A 16,479-nucleotide genomic window follows, 5' to 3' on the forward strand; every position below is an offset into this window, starting at 1 on the left:
GGCACGCCGCCCTACAAAGCCGCGCCGCCAAGAGTGGGGTGCGTCCAGGTTTGGGGGATCGCCTGGGGCCCCGCGCGCTGGAGCGTCCCGCCCCCGACCTCGAGGCTGGAGGAGGAAGGCGCGCAGCCACGCTCGTCCCTCACGCGGCCTCGGGGCTCGCTTGTCTCCCCAACTCTGCAGCGGCCATCGAGGGCACGGCACCGTGCACGCCGGGGTTCAATTCTGGCGCCGCGGCCCTCGCCCCGCCCCCGGCCCGCCCCGGCCCGCCCCCGGCCCGTCCCCTCCCCGGCCCTCGGAGCCGGGCGCTGGCTGCCGGCGTCCGGCGGTGCAGGTTGGAGCGGCGGCCCGAGGTGAGTGAGCGCGCGGCGCGCCTCCCCGCGGGGTCCCGGGCGCCGCGCTCCGAGCCCTCCCCTAGCCGGTCCAGCGCTCACACGGCAGACTCCGCGCGCGGTGGCCGTGGCCGTGGCGGAGGCGGCCCCAGGAGAGAGGCCGAGAGGGGCTCGGGCTCGGCGGCGGGCTCGGCGCCTGGAAGAGCGAGTGCGGCGCGCCGGGCTGCGGCCCCGGGAAAGTGCGGCCGCGCCGGCCGGCGAGAGGGTGCGGGCGCGCCGGCCCTGGGTACCCCGGGCCTCTGTTCGTCCGGGGCGTGGGGGGAACCCGTTCCGAGGCTCTCCCGGGAAGTTCGCGACTCCAGTCCTCAGGCAGGAGTGGGGTCAGGACCCTTTTATCCCTGAGTCCCGGAGCGGCAGGTGGCCTCGGGGCGCCCTCGGCCGACTCAGATGGCTCCAGCCAAGGCTGAAGGGGCTGAGAAGGCGGGGAGGGCGTGGGCCCTCCCGCGCTCCAGGGACAGAATGGGGTCTGCCGGATCCGTGGGGTCAGGAGAGGGAGGGTGCGAGCCCTCTGGGGTGGGCTTGGTCTCCGAACGGCCCCCTCTTTCTCGCCTCTTCGGCCAGCAGCAGGGAATCCCGTGCTCACCGCAGCCACCTTCCATGACCATCCATTCCCCACCACCTGAGTTTCCTTGGCACTTTCAGAGGCCACTCTTCCTGGTGGGACCTGCAGGTCAGCAAAGCTGTGCTACCCGGGGAGGGGGGACCTGGCGAGGCGGTATTGGCGATAAGAACAATCAGTGGCATTCCCCGCGCTGAAGCACTCCATCTGGCGCAGGTTCACCTCGTCTTGATGATGGTGTCCAGGTGGTTGGGCTGACCGAGCGCCTGAAACTAAGGAGGTCAGTCCCCTAGATCTGTAACCCTGCAGTGCCTTGGCCACCGTCACCCCCCGCCCCCTCCGGTAATGTCGGAAATTAGGGCCTGCCTCCTTATTTTAATTCATAGCTTTATTCTTGGTTTTTAGACCTAGTCTGCTCTTAGTTGTCCATCAGCTTGTTGCTCCTTCATCGCGTTTTCCCTACTAAACTGATACCCACTGCCTTCGAGTTGATTCGGACTCATAGCGATCCTATAGGACAAAGTAGAACTGCCCCGTAGAGTTTCCAAGGAGGGCCTGGCGTTCGAACTGCCGACCTTTTGGTTAGCAGCTGTAGCACTTGACTACTAGGCCACCAGGGTTTCCACTAAACTGATAAAAAAAAAAAAAAACTGATAGGCACTCCTTTATTTTATTTATTTTAAAAACTGAGAGATAAAAATCCCATGTCGTAAATGTATCCTTTTAAAATGTGCTCCAGGAGCCCTGGTGGTGAAAACTTGGCTGCTAACCCTGCCATCTGAAAGGTCAGAGGTTGGAACCTGTCCTGCAGCTCCTCGGGGGGAAAGACCTGGGGATTTGCTCAGGTAAAGATTACCGCCCGGAAAGCCTTGTGAGGCAGTTCTCTGTCACACGAGGTCGCTGTGAGTTGAAATCGACTCGAGGGCACCCAGCACCCACAGTGTGTGCACGTCACTGGTTTTTAGTGTATTCACAGATTACGCAGCCGTCACCACTCTCCAATCCAGAGCAGGCTCATCACCCCCGAAAGAAACGTGGACCCAGTGGCAGTCACTCCCACCTCCCCATCCTCCAGCCCTGCAGGCCCTCATTTCAAAGTAGCTATTTGTGAAGTTTTCCAAAGACACCGATGGAGTGACAACAATGAGAGATTATTAATTTAGATCCTTTTCTATTAATAGATTTGGGGCAAGGTGCTGTGTGTAGCAGTGGAAGGACAGTTAAGCTCGGACTATGCTGCTGTGAAAGTAAACATCCAATGGCAGAGGAGAAGCGCCAGTGGGGAGTAGTTACCTCCTTCTAGAGATACAAGAGCCGTGATGGCGCAGTGGTTAAGCACTTGGCTGCTAACCGAAAGGTGGGCAGTTCAAACCCACCAGCCAGCTCCATGGGAGAAAGATGTGGCAGTCAACTTCTTAAAGATTCACAGCCTCGGAAGTCCCATGGGGCAGTTGTACTCTGTCTTATAGGGTCTCTGTGAATCAGAATTGACTAGACCACAGTGGGTTTGGTTTGATTTGGTTTTCTAGAGATACACAGAGGGGCCCTGGTGGCACAGTGGTTAAGCACTTGGTTGCTAGCTGAAAGGTCAGTGGTTTGAACCGATTAGCCACTCTGAGGGAGAAAGATTTGGCAATATGATCCCATAAGGATTACAGCCACTGTGTTAGTCCATCTTGTGGAGGGTCTTCCTTTTTTTGGCTGACCTTCTACCAGTCTTGATGTCCTTCTCCCCAGGGACTGGTCCCTCCTGATAACATGTCCGAAGTAAGACAGTCTCGCCGTCCTCCTTCTGAGGAGCACTCTAGCTGTACTTCTTCAAAGACAGATTTAGTCATCCTTTTGGCAGTTCAGAGCCCTGATGGCAGTGGTTAAGAGATTGGCTGCTAACGGAAAAGTCAGCAGTTCGATTCCACCACCCACTCCTTGGAAACTTTGTGGGGCAGTTCTGTTCTGTCCTACAGGGTCACTATGATTTCATGAGTATCAATATCTGCTCTCAAATACAGTAGTCACATGAGTTAATGTGCTCATGGGTGGGCAAAAGGAGACAGAGGAGCAGGGTGGGTAAGGGTTCCTGTTGGAGGGAACCCAAGGAATGGGGGAGGGGAAGCTGCAGGAAGAGCAGATGAGGGGGGCTGTGCTCCCGGGAGCTAGGGCAGGAGCAGTACCTAGAGGGTGAGCTGCCTGGAAGCAGCACTGGGGGTTTCAGAGAAAAGTTGCACACACTTCACGGCCTTTTGTTGGAATGTTTGCATGTTTTCAGAGTCACATTTAGCGAGCTGACTTGAAGCAACCCGAATTATGCAACAGCCACTGTACTTCTCTTCCACCGCTAGCCAAATGGAGACATCAACTTGGTTTCAGATGTTCCTGGAGATTTTATGCCCATTCCGCTTGATTTGGGTGGATGTCCTGGCTTATGCGATTTTTTCAAAAGGAGTTTTTAATGGAAGTATAACATACATACAAACCTTAAGTGTACAAGTTGACATATTTTCACTAAGGGAACATCACATAACCAGCACCTCGATTAAGAAATGGAGTATTGCCAGCATCCCAGAAGACCCTTCATGCCCCCTCCCCAAGGGCACCACCATCCCAGCCACAGATCAGCTTTGCTTTTTCGTACTCTGTAGACATGGGATCATGCAGTATGTATTCTTTTGTATGTGGTTTCCCTCAAAATGTTTGTGAGCTTCGGCCATGTTGCATGTGGCTGTAGTTGAGACATTGTCACTGCTGTGTAATAGTCCACAATTTATCCATCCTAGGCCTGACGAGCATTGGAGTCGTTGTTAGGTACCATCGAGTTGGTTCTGACTCATAGCGACCCTGTGTACAACAATGAAATGCTGCCTGGTCCTAAGCCATCCTCGTAGTCGTTGTTAACGCTTGAGCCCATTGTCGTAGCCGCTGTGTCAGTCCATCACGTTGAGTGTCTTCCTCTTTTTCGCTGACCCTCTATCAAACATGATGTCCTTCTCCAGGGACTGGTCCCTCCTGATAACGTGTACAAAGTATGTGGGACGTAGTCTCACCATCCTTACTTCTAAGGAAGATTCTGGCTATACTTCTTCCAGGGTAGACTTGTTCGTTCTTCTGGCAGTCCACGGTATATTCAATATTCTTTACCAAAACCACAATTCAAAGGCATCGATTCTTCTTCAGTCTTCCTTATTCATGGTCCTGCTTTCACATGCATATGAAGCGACTGAAAACATTTGACTGGTTTCCAGTGTGGGGCTATGAGCATTTTAGTACATGTCCTGATAAACGTGTACGCATATGTATTGGGTACATACTTAGGAGTAGAATTGCTAAGCTCTAAACTTGTGCCGACTTGATGGCACCTAGCAACAACACACAACTTGGGTTCAAGGAGCCCTGGAGGCACAGCAGTTAAGTGCTCAGCTGCTAACTGAAAGGTTGGTGGTTCCAGCCCACCCAGTGTCTCCATGGGAGAAGAGACCTGGTGATTAGCTTCTGTGAAGATTGCAGCCTAGAAAACCCTATGCGGCAGCTCTGCCATGTCACATGGGATCGCCGTAAGTTGGAGTCAACTCAATGGCACTCAACAGTGACAAAAGCATATGAGTTCTGAGTCAGAAGAGGGGTCTTTCTTGTTTAGGAGGCTTCTCCAAAACGTAAGGCATGAGCCGCACTTCAAGGAAGCTTTAGAAATTGGCTAGGCCACAGGTATCGCTGAAGAGAGGAAGCCGGCCGAGCCATGCCAAGGGGAGAGGTTAGCAGTGCCCAGGGAGAGGGAGCCTCAGTTGGCCACCCTGGACAATGGAAATGGTGACGGAGTGACCCCGTGTGACAGAGCAGGACTGCCACATAGGGTTTTCTAGGCTGTAATAAAGTAGAAGTACTTGGAGCTTTTTGGGGGAGAACTGTTTTCTACATTCAGTCAGCATCACGGGCTTTGCTTGTGAGCACTTGCCAGAGAGGATCACAGCAGCGGGCCACTTCTTCACCTGGCTCCAGTTCTTAACTCTGCCCTCTTTCTTCTCTCATTCGGTAAGTCCATGTCAGTTAATCATAATAAACCTTAATAATTGATGGCACTGGGGTGTTTTTTAATCTTAATAAGCAATAATTGTGTTTTTATTACATGCCAGGCCCTGGGTGGGTAATTCAGAGATCCAGACCCTCGCTGAGGTCATAGCAAGCGGGGAGATAGAAAGATGACATTGTTAGCTGCTGTCGAGTTGGCCCTTGACTCATGGTGACCCCATGTGTTACAGAGTAGAACTGCCCCACAGGATTTTCTAGACTCATCTTTACGGAAGCAGATTGCCAGGCCTTTCTTCCTTGGTGCCACTGGGTGGGTTTGAACTGCCAACCTTTGGATTAGCAGCCAACTGCAAACTGCCTGCTCCTCTAATAGGAGGCAGAAGGACGGAAATTTCGTATGTGGATACAAATGGCTCATTCTGGAAATGTAGGGGCTGGATAAGTTAGTTCTCACAGGAGAGTTCTGGATGATCTTTAGGGGGTGGGGCTGTAAGAAGTGTGTGCCGGTGAGAATTGTCATGCAGGCCATTGTGGTTTGAGGCAATAGCTCTTGATGGGGAAGGTGGCCGTGCAGGGCTCGGCCCCTAAGAGTGTGGCCACATGCTTGGAGTCACAGGTGAATGGCAATTTGAGATTGTACCCTTTGTCCAGTGGCTCGTGACTGCGGGAGTTGTGTCGCTCTGAAGGCACTGGCTAGTTTGAATCGAGGCTTTTGCTGCTTACTGTGTGACCTCTAGCACAGCTGCTGGACCTCGCTGTGCCCCCATTTCCCATCTGTAACCTGGGGTAATAAAACCACCTACCTCATAGGGTTATTGTGAGGAGTACATAAGTTAACCCTCTAATAGTTACTAGTAGATAAACCTGGCACTCGCATTTTCCACACTTTCTGGGCCATGGGACCGACATGTTCTGTGTGTGTGCTGTGCTTCATGGAATGTGGGACCGATATGTCCCGCGTGTGTGCCATGCTTCATGGACCGTGGGACCGATATGTCCCGTGTATGTGCCGTGCTTCATGGAACGCGGGACCGATATGTCCCACGTGCGTGCCGTGCTTCATGGGACGCGGGACCGATATGTCCCGCGTGCGTGCCATGCGTCATGGGACGCGGGACCGATATGTCCCGCGTGCGTGCCGTGCTTCATGGGACGCGGGACCGATATGTCCCGCGTGTGTGCCATGCGTCATGGAACGTGGGACCGATATGTCCCGCATGTGTGCTGTGCATCATGGAACGTGGTACTGCCATGGCCTCCTCTAAATCAAACGGATAAGAATTATGTGCAGCAAGGGCAGTGCTTATTTAGCATTTCATGTGTATTTCTGGAAAGTTAAGAGTTTATGGCTCAAGTGTAACCAGGAAGTGTGTTGCAGCTCCTGGGCCACGGGACCCATATGTGCCATGTTTGTAGTATACTTTGTGGAACATGGTACCGGTATGACCTGCTTGCAGTTGGGCCCCCATTTTTTCAAATAACAAAAACCTACCAACAAACAATGATTCAGCATCCATCCCATTAGTGAAAAAACATACCACCAAAAAATTCCAAAACAAAAGTATGTGTGTATATATATATATATTTATTTCAGCCATGAAAGGGTTAAAAGACTAAGCATTTGAAACAGTGCCAGTTACACAGCAAGTCCTAAATATGTCTGCTGTTTTTTTGTTATATTTTTAAATTTTCTGAGTAGTTGCACACAGAAATTCTTGAGCCCAGAAGCTCACTCCTCACCGGTGTCATTTTCTGTCTTATAGTCCAGTCCCATCCCTGTCTGAAGAGTTGGCTTTGGGAATGGTTCCTGTCCTGGGCTAACAGAAGGTCTGGGGGCCATGACCTCTGGGGTCCTTCTAGGCTCAGCGAGACCATTAAGTCTGGTCTTTTTATGAGACTTTGAGGTCTGCATCCCACTGCTCTCCTGCTCCCTCTGTTGTGTTCCCTGTCAAGGCAGTCATCAGTTGTAGCTGGGCACCATCTAGTTCTTCTGGTCTCAGGCTGATGGAGTCTCTGGTTTACGTGGCCCTGTCTCTTGGGCTCGTAATTACCTTGTGTCTTTGGTGTTCTTCATTCGTGGCTGGAGTCTTTTAATGAGAGCCTCATTCAAGACAGTTCCGTTGCTCCGACTTCTGTCCCTCTCTGTCACTGTGCCCCCTCTCCCCCTGCACACACTCTTATAAACTTGAGTTTTGTACATCTCCATGGCCTTCTAAAGAGTAGAATGCTTTATTTAAGATTGTAAAGGTAACCAAAAGAAGAGAACTGAAAACAGGACATTTCTAATAAAAACTAGGAAGCGGAGGGGAGAGGAGAGGGAAGGAGGGGAGTAATAAATTTACCTCTTAGCCAGATAGTTAATAACCCCAAACCAAGCTAGTTGACACTGAGTCACTTCTGACTTACGGCGACCCCACATGGACAGAGTAGAACTATGGTGCACATAGTTTTCAAGGCTGTGACCTCTCAGAAGCAGATCACCAGACCTGATCCTGATCTAAGATGCTTCCGGGTGAACTCCAACCTCTACCCTTTCGGTTAGCTGCCAGGCACATTAATGTTTGCACCACCCAGGCATAGCAGGTGGCTTAATCCGATCCTTTGTTTTTTTTCTCTTTGGCTTTTAAACTTAGATACCTGTTTGCCTTTTACTCCTTGCACTTTGTGTTTAGATTATGGATGCTGGAAGCAAACGATATTCTCACTAATGAAGAATCATCTAACAGGCACACTGCTGAGTTGGGTGTTTGTGCACAGATGTATACGTTATAAAACCCTGTCCGAAATAAGTATCTTCAAGCTTTTTTCATTGTAGCACCAGCCAGTTAATTGGGAGCAATTAATATATTTCAGATGGCGTCAGGAGCCCTGTAACTCTGTTCAAGCCTTTTTTTAAAAATTCATTTAGTTAATGGACTTGAGCAACAGGGCTTAGTTTAACTCTCAGAAGACAAACTAATCCCTTTTCCTAATTATCTGATCCCCTGAGAAGCACACAAGTACCCCTGTTCTTGCTGTTTGCATTTATTGCACATGGAGGAAAGCCTCTCCTGGTGTTGATTTTATATACACTGTGGCTTGATCAGAGGCCAGACTGTAAGTTAGTATTTGATAGCTGCAGCACATTTTTGGCTAGAATTGTTTCCTCTTCTGGCCTTGGGGAAAAATATGAAAACAAATAATTAGAGCAAAAGTAGAGGTCAAGGGGAATGCTTTCACTTTCTCTTCCTCCCTTCTCCCACCCTCTCCTCCTCCTCCCCTTCCTGCTTCTCCTCTTCCCTCTCCCTCTTCCTACTTCCCTTTCCCTCTCCATCCTTCCTTCCTTTCCTCCTCCTCCCTCTCCATGCCCCTCCTCCTCGCCTTTAGTAGTCATCTCAAGAGAGCGTCTCTTCCCTGTAAAAGTAACCACTTAAGAATGCCCCTTCCCCAGGAGAGCAGTGGAATGCAGACCTCAAATTCTCCTAAAAAGACCAGACTTAATGGTCTGACTGAGACTAGAAGGACCACAGAGGTCATTGTCCCCAGACCTTCTGTTAGCCCAAGACAGGAACCGTTCCCAAAGCCAACTCTTCAGACAGGGATTGGATTGGACAATGGGATAGAAAATGATACTGGTCAGGGGTGAGCTTCTTGAATCAAGTAGATACATGAGGCTATGAGGGCAGCTCCTGTCTGGAGGGGGGATGAGAAGGCAGAGGGAGTCAGAAGCTGGCCGGATGGACACAAAAATGGAGAGTGGAGGGAATGAGAGTACTGCTTCATTAGGGAGAGAGCAACTAGGAGCATGTAGCAAGGTGTATATAAATTTTTGTGTAAGAGACTGACTTGATTTGTAAACTTTCACTTAAAGCACAAGAAAAATTAAAAAAAAAAAAAAAAAAAGTGCCCTTCCCGGGGTGTATGGTTGTCACTGCTGTGAAATTCCTTGATGATTTTTCTGCCCAGTACTTCCCTGTCTCCTTCCCCAAAACGGAGCCACAGACCCAATCTGATCATCCTTGTATTACCTCTTCCAGTTAGCGCCCCACTGCCAAGGGCATCCTTCTAATGTTGGAGATGAAGTCTATCTTTCAACTTTATATACGTGGAATTCACAGAACAGGCAGTTACAATGAACACTTATTCAGTGCATCGATTTTGTCTTCTCTTAGATGTTATCAGGGGTATCATTGACCAAAGGGTAGGTGCCATGTGGTCTTAAATACCTGAAAGATACTAAAAAATAAATAAACTTTGCTGTCGAGTCGATTTCGACCCATAGTCAACCCTGTAGGGTTTCCAAGGCTGTAAATCTCTACGGAAGCAGACTGCTCCATCTTTCTCCCGTGGAGCCACTGGTGGTTTTGAACTGCTGTCCTTTTGGTTAGCAGTTGATCGCCTTAACTGCTGTGCCACCAGGGCTCCATGTAAGGTACTTAGACGATGCCCTGTAGGACTGCGTGGCCCCGTAACGGTAAGATTAAATCCTGGATCACATCACCTATGGGATTTCAGGAGAATCCAGCCTTTGACCTTGAGAGCAGAATCAGATTTTTCTGCCTGCTGGGGCACTCTGCTCTTATCTCCTTCATGAGTTTTAACTCAGATAGGAGGAGCGTGTGCTGAGTCCTTATCTGGGCAGGAGGCTGGGAGAGTGCCTGAGTTTCCTGCAGCTGCCGGAACAAGATACCTCAAAGAGGCTTCTTTAAAGAACAGAAGTGTTTTGATGTATGGTCAGGGCATCCACTCTAGGGGAGGGCCCTTCCTTGTCAGCAGCCCCAGGCGTTCATGATCTTGTAGATGGCTGCTCACATGGTGTCCTTTCCCCGAGCGTGTCTGTGCTTTGCTGTATAAGGCACCACTCAGAAGGGATTAGATTTAGGACCCACCTTACTCCGTGCGGCACCCTGGTGGCTCAGTGGTTAAGAGCTCGGCTGCTAATGAAAAAGGTCAACAGTTCGAATCCACCAGCCGCTCCTTGGAAACCTTATAGGACAGTTCTACTCTGTCGCTTAGGGTTGCTATGAGTCAGAATCAACTCAACAGCAATGGATTTGGTTTGGTTTAATCCTTGTGACGTCATTAACATAACAAACGAGGATCACATCCACGGGAAGGGGGTTAGGGCTTCAACCTATCTTGTTTGGAGGGGACACAGTTTAAGGCATAACAGAGAGAAATGGTTGAGGTTATTTGCGTCAGCACAGGGTTTCTCAGCAGTGGCAGGAGGCAGGGTTTCAGTAGCAACCTGCAGAACTGATTCAAGTAATTTACTATGGATGCTGGTTTTTGCATATCGTTTTTGTTTTTTTAAAAAGTAGGAATTCAAGGTGAGTCCTCTAGGAATGCCACATGGACTTTCTTGTGATCTGACCTGTCTTATTGAGGGGGAAGGGGGAGTGTTTATGGCCACAGAGCAGGATCTGAGAATTGTGCGCTTGGAATTACGGGGATGTGGCTGGGAGGTCCAGTGCAGAGTCCCTGGCTGCAAGAATAGCAGAGACTTTTTATGGCATAGCCAGACCAGGGAAGCGGGAGCGGGTAGGGGAGAGCAGGTTGCGCTTCATTTACAACAGAGAAAAAAGCAGTCACCATCGAAGGTGACTTCAACTCGTGATGACCCCGTGTACGTCGGAGTAGAGCTGTGCTGCGTGGGGTTTTCAGTGGCTGTGATCTTTCAGAAGCAGATCGCCAGGCCCTTCTCCTGAGGCACCTCTGAGTGAATTCAAATTACCAACCTTTCAGTCAGTAGCCAAGCACTTAACTGTTTGTGCCAACCAGGGACTCCATAGGCTTTCAAAAATACATTTTGACTGGATGTGTGTAATTTTACCAGTAGAGTACTAAGTCCACCCAATCTGACTCACCCATGATCAATACAGCAGCTCAGATGACTGCTGCTTCGTGATGTAGCCTGGAGGTGGAATTTGGAATTTCATGCTTTCCTCCACTGCAGTTTATGAACATTTTGGTTGTGGAGAGGCCTGTCCTGTTTCGTCCTGAGACCTCCTTCCAGGTGTGCTCTGAGCCTGGTTAGCATCCTCCCCTCTTCTCCCCTCTACCTTCTTTCTCCCGTGAGCACAAAGAGTGAGGCTCTATAAGTCCTCCGAGAATTCAGTGGACTCGGTTTCATTCCAAAAACTTGTTGCCATCGAGTCGATCTGACTCATAGCGACCCTATAGGACAGCGTAGAACTGCCCCATAGAGTTTCCAAGGAATGCCTGGCGGACTTGAACTGCTGACTCTCTGGTTAGCAGCCATGGCACTTAACTACTATACCACCAGGGTTTCATTAGGACAGTTCTGATCAATTTTTAGGCTAGTAGAGTACTATTTCTTTTTGTTTGTTGTTTTTAGGTTTGTTCTGCCAACCCTGGGAAACAAACGGCTACTGTTGTTGGCTTGTTTAAGTCAGTTTGAGTTAAGTTTCTCCTTTTTGCAACTAAACCAAAAAATAAAAACCAACCTGTTGCTGTCCAGTCGATTCCGACTCAAAGCGACCCTAAAGGACAGAGTAGAACTGCCCCATAGGGTTTCCAAGGAATGGCTGGTGAAGTCAAACTGCTGAGCTTTTGGTTAGCAGCCGAACTCTTAACCACTGTGCCACCAAAGCTCCAATCCTTATGGGAGCAGATTGCCAGGTCTTTCTTTCGCAGAGCTGCTGGGTGGGTTCAAACCACTGACCTTTCAGTTGGCAGGTGAGCATGTTATGCCACCAGGGCTTCTTACTGCTTAGATACTTGTGGAAAAAAGAAAAATCTAATTAGAAGGCCTTTGTTGTCCCGTTAGTGACACCTCATGTGCCAATATACCTGGAGGCACAATGGTTAAGTGCTTGGCTGCTAACTGAAAGGTCAGCGGTTTGAACGTACCAGCCGCTCTGCAGGAGAAAAGACCTGGAGATCTGCTTCTGTTAAGATTTCAACCTAGGAACCTCTATGGGGATGGTTCTGCTCCATCACATAGGGTCACCCTGAGTTGGAACCGACCTGATGGCGCCAACAACATAGGGAACCCAAGTACCTCTCACTGAGAACTGGAGGTGATGTTCTGCGTGGGCTCAGTCCCGCCTGCTGTTGAGAGGGCCGGGCCAGCGGTTTGCCTCTTGAAGTCAAGGGTGAGTAATAAGACCTTGAGGCTGTTCAGCAGCCAAAGCGAGCCGTTAATGTAGCTTCAGTACAGTGGGAAAAGCAGTCAGTCTTTCCTGCTCTGTCAACTTTGCTCCTTATTGTTGCTGTTAGTTGCCGTTGAGTCAGCTCCAGCTCACAACAACGCCTTGCACAACAGTACGAAACGCTGCCCAGTCTTGTGGCACTTCTGTGATCTCTGGCTTGCTTGAGTTCATTTTTGCTTTCCAACCTAGGGGGCGCATCTTCCAGCACTATATTCACCCATGGTTTTCACTGGCTAACTTTTGGAAGTACATTGCCAGACCTTTCTTCCTATAGTCTGTCTTAGTATAGAAGCTCTGCTGAAACCTGTCCACCATGGGTGACCCTGTCGATATGTGAAATACTGGTGACATAGCCTCTAGCATCACGGCAACACGTAAGCCACCACAGTTGGCCAAGCTGACAGATGAGTGGTGGGTCACCTTTGCTAGCTTAGGCGAAGTGTTGAAATACTGCTCAAGAGGGTCAAAGTTTCTAGTTTATGACTCATTTTCTTGGGAACTTTCTCTTTAAAAGAGTGTTGTGAACCTCTGGCCTCACATCCAATTTGACCGAATATTTGCGCTTACCTCTTTACTAAGGAGTCCTGGTGGCATAACAGTTAAGTGCTCAGCTGCTAACTGAAAGGTTGATGGTTCAAGCCCACCAGGTGCTCCACTGGAGAAAGACCTGGCAATCTGCTTCCGTAAAGATTACAGCCTCAAACACCGTGAGAAGCTCAGTTCTTCTCTGTGACACATAGGGTCTCCATGAGTCAGAATGGACTAGTTGGCACCCAGCAACAACACCTGTTTACTATGCCTTTCTGACTTCAGTCCTGACCTAAGGCTGTGGGTCACATGTACGTAAATGTCTGTATTTAAGCTTGGGTCTTAGGGGATTGGAGGCACTGATTTGGATCCCTAGGGTTGGAGTAGCTTCCTCTCTCTCCTTGACCCTCAATGACCCAGGGCACCTCTTCCTTTTCCATTTCTTCCCTTTATTTCTAGGCTGGTCTAGTTGAGGAGTGGAGCCTGATGTAATAGAGAGCAGTGATTAGGAGCTTGCGTTCTAGAGTCTCAGCTGTCCTACTTCCTGCCAGCTCTGTGTTTCCTTTGCCTCTCGGTGGTGCAAAGAAACATTGATATCGTTATGCCATGGCGTTCAAGTGCATCTTAGTGTGTGTGTGAGAGAGAGAGTAGGGAGCACAGAGAGACCATAAGGGAAGATCCTCGGAGGTCATATTTCCTGCGTAGCAAACTTACCAGGAAAAGAATCTCAGGAGTGTTCTCCTCTTTGCTGATGGCCAGAGGAGCAAGAAGGCTGTTTCCCCAGGCAGCGCAGAGGTGGGACGGGAGAGGAAGAGCCTGGAAGGAAGTGAAGGAGAGGAAGCGGGCTCAGGGACCTGGTTCCAGCAAGAAACTCTGTGAAGGGCCACTGCCCTTCTCCCATCTCCTACCCAGTTTGGACCAAGCGACATAACCGTCTCTGCCTGTGCAATAGTGAGAACAAAAGCTGTCACACAGGGTGCCGCGGGCATCAGTGAGGTGGTGGATGTGAAGCCTGACACAAGGGTTGTCGCCGTCTGAATCCCTCCAGGAGCCTGTTCCTCCTCCTGCCCCAGGCCAAGGACACTCACTAGTTCTTTAGGATGAAGGGATTCCTGGTAATCCCCAGCGAGGGTTTGAGGTTGGTGCCCTTGTCTCCAGGGAGAGAGAGGTTCTTGGGATCCAAGTTGTCCTCTGAACATCTCTTCTGGAAAATTCCTTATGGGAATGCTGGAAGACGCAGTGGGAATTGGAAGGGCTGCTGGCGAACCCATTTACCACTTGTCACATTGTTTCCAGAACACAGTGTATAAACACACTTGACAAACTGTGGACACGTTACTGATTATTAAGTTGGTAATTTATTCCTTGTATCTGAAGCTTTGGGAAAGTGAGGGTAGTAACATTGTATTTATTGTCCGAGGTTTACAAAAAAAAAAAAAAAAACCCTTTTGCCTGTTCTCATGTTCATTAAAATTAAGAACTTTGATTCCCTAGTACAAACTAAGAGAGTAAAAAGGCAAATCACAAAGTAGAAGAAATTTCTAAAACATATGTCCAACAAACAATGTTTAGTCCAGAATATATAAAGAACAACTACAAATCAACAAGAAAGGGCCAAAAACCCATTTTTAAAACTGAGAAAAAGGGCATTCAACATCATCAGTCATCAAAATCCAGATTAAAACTATTGTAAAATACCATTTGAATGCTTAAAATTAAAGAACAAACTAAACCAAATGTTAGCAGAAATGTAGAAAAGCTTGACCTCTCATATCCTGTTGGTAGAAGTGTAAATTGGTGTAACCACTTTGGAAGGCCGTTTGGTATTGTCTACTGAAAGTTGAACAAACACATAGCCTTCGCTTCAGCCTTTCTTCTCCTGTATATGTATACATGCAGACATACACACAACCAACAGGAATGAGCACATGTGTGAACCAGAAGCGTTTTCAAGAATGTTCATAGTGCCCCCAAACTAGAAAAAATCCAAATGTCCTTGGGTGGGTAAGTAAATTGTGGTATGTCACGCAGTGGAATACTACACAGCAATAAAAAAGAACCAACTGCTACACAGACGAACACAAATGACTCTCAGAGACATCGTATTGAGTAAAATAAGCCAGACACAAGTACACACATGTATGAATTCACTGACATGAAAATGGCAAGAACTAATCAAGAAGAGACAGAACAAATCAATGATGACAGAAGTCAGAATAGGACAGGGCTGGGGAAGGGGGTTTATTAATTGAGACATTGCACAAAGAAGCTTCTGGGTCTTGGTAATGTTCTTTTAGATCTAGGTGGTGATTACATAGATGTGTTCATTTGTAAGAATTTGTCAAGAGAGACATTTAAGATTTGCGTACAGTAACGTATGCAAATCTTACTGTCGTTAGGTGCTGTCAAGTTGGTTTTGACTCATAGTAACCCCATGTGACAGCAGAACTGTCCCACAGGGTTTCTTGGCTGTAATCTTTGCAGAAGCAAATCACCAGGTCTTTCTCCCACGGAGCCGCTGGGTGGGTTCAAACCACCAACCTTTCAGTTAGCACCACGCTCTTAACCTTTAGGCCACCAGGGCTCCTTGTACACAAATCTTATTCTTCAGTAAAAAAAATTTACCGAGATCAAGCACTTTTAAAATGAAGACTTACTAGTTGCAAAAAGGAACCCAGGTGGTGCAGTGGTTAAGAATTTGGCTGCTAACCAAAAGGCAGTTCAAATCCACCAGCCACTCCTTAGAAACCCTATGGGACAGTTCTACTCTGTCCTATGGGGTTACTATCAGTTGGAATGATGGCAACGGGTTTGTTTTGTTTTGGTTTTGGTTTAGTTGCAAAAAGGAGAAACTTGCTCAAACTGGCTTAAACAAACCAGCATCAACAATAAGGAATTTGTTGGGAGGAACCCAGGAGAACCCAAGAGCATGGTAGCCCAGCCAGCGCCCTGAGAGCTGGGGAGTTAGGTGCAGAGGCTGTGATTTCTTTGGGCACCTTAGTGTCTTGTCTCTGGCTTCTGCCCCATTGTCTGCCTTCTCTCTGCAATCAGCCCTCTTTATCACGGTCTTCCATTTCAAGCTGACCCTTTTGTTATATACCTTATAGTTCAGTCAGAGTCCCTGGGTGCACAAATGGTTAAAGTGCTTTGCTGCTCACCAAAAGGTTGGAGGTTCGAGCCCAGCCAGCCCGAGGCACCCCGGAAGAAAAACCTAGTGATTTACTTCTGAACAATTACCTACTGAAAACCCAGTTAGCACAATTCCGCTCAGACACTTGAGAGGTCGCCATGAGTTGGAGTTGGCTCGAGAATGACTTTTTTTTTTAATAGTTTAAACTCTCCCAGTCAATCAATCTGAATATGAATCAGTCTCTCCTGTCTTTCTCTCACACACTCAATGATGACCAGACAGGCAAAGCTCATTTAAAAATAAAATAAAACAAAGAAGCCAAGGCTAAAGATGGGATTAAAACAAACGACTGTTGCTGTCGACTTGGTTCCAACTCCTAGCAGCCCTATAAGACAGAATAGAACTGCCCTGTAGGTTTCCCAAGGCTGTAGTTTTTACAGAAGCGGACTGCCATGTCTTTCTCCTGGGGCAGCTGCTGGGTTCAAACTGCTGATCTTTTGGTTAGCAGCTTAGTGCTTAACTACTGCACTACCAGGGCTCCTAAAGATGGGTAGAGTGTTCTAAAAAGGGAGCTGTGGGTGGGATGAAAAAGCTTAACCTCTTACTATTTGTTCTGTTGCCAAACGTCTGCTTCTTCTCATCTTTTCCAGTCACTGGATGTGTCAAGGAAGAGTCCCCAGGCATTCTTTGTTCCCTGCC

At 48.6% G+C, this 16,479-nt stretch overlaps 1 protein-coding gene across 2 annotated transcripts in view; it reads left to right on the plus strand.

Annotated features, from left to right (window-relative positions):
- Positions 1-305: 305 nt before the first annotated feature.
- The window catches only part of KANK1 (KN motif and ankyrin repeat domains 1), a 241,652-nt gene continuing 225,478 nt past the window's right edge, over positions 306-16,479 (plus strand). For both annotated transcript variants that reach the window (XM_010600008.3, XM_064290569.1), the window contains exon 1: positions 306-350. The gene's annotated coding sequence lies outside the window, so the exon portion shown is untranslated. The remainder of the gene's footprint in view (positions 351-16,479) is intronic.

This window comes from Loxodonta africana, chromosome 9 (assembly GCF_030014295.1).
Source record: "Loxodonta africana isolate mLoxAfr1 chromosome 9, mLoxAfr1.hap2, whole genome shotgun sequence".
Taxonomy (NCBI): Eukaryota; Metazoa; Chordata; class Mammalia; order Proboscidea; family Elephantidae; genus Loxodonta; species Loxodonta africana.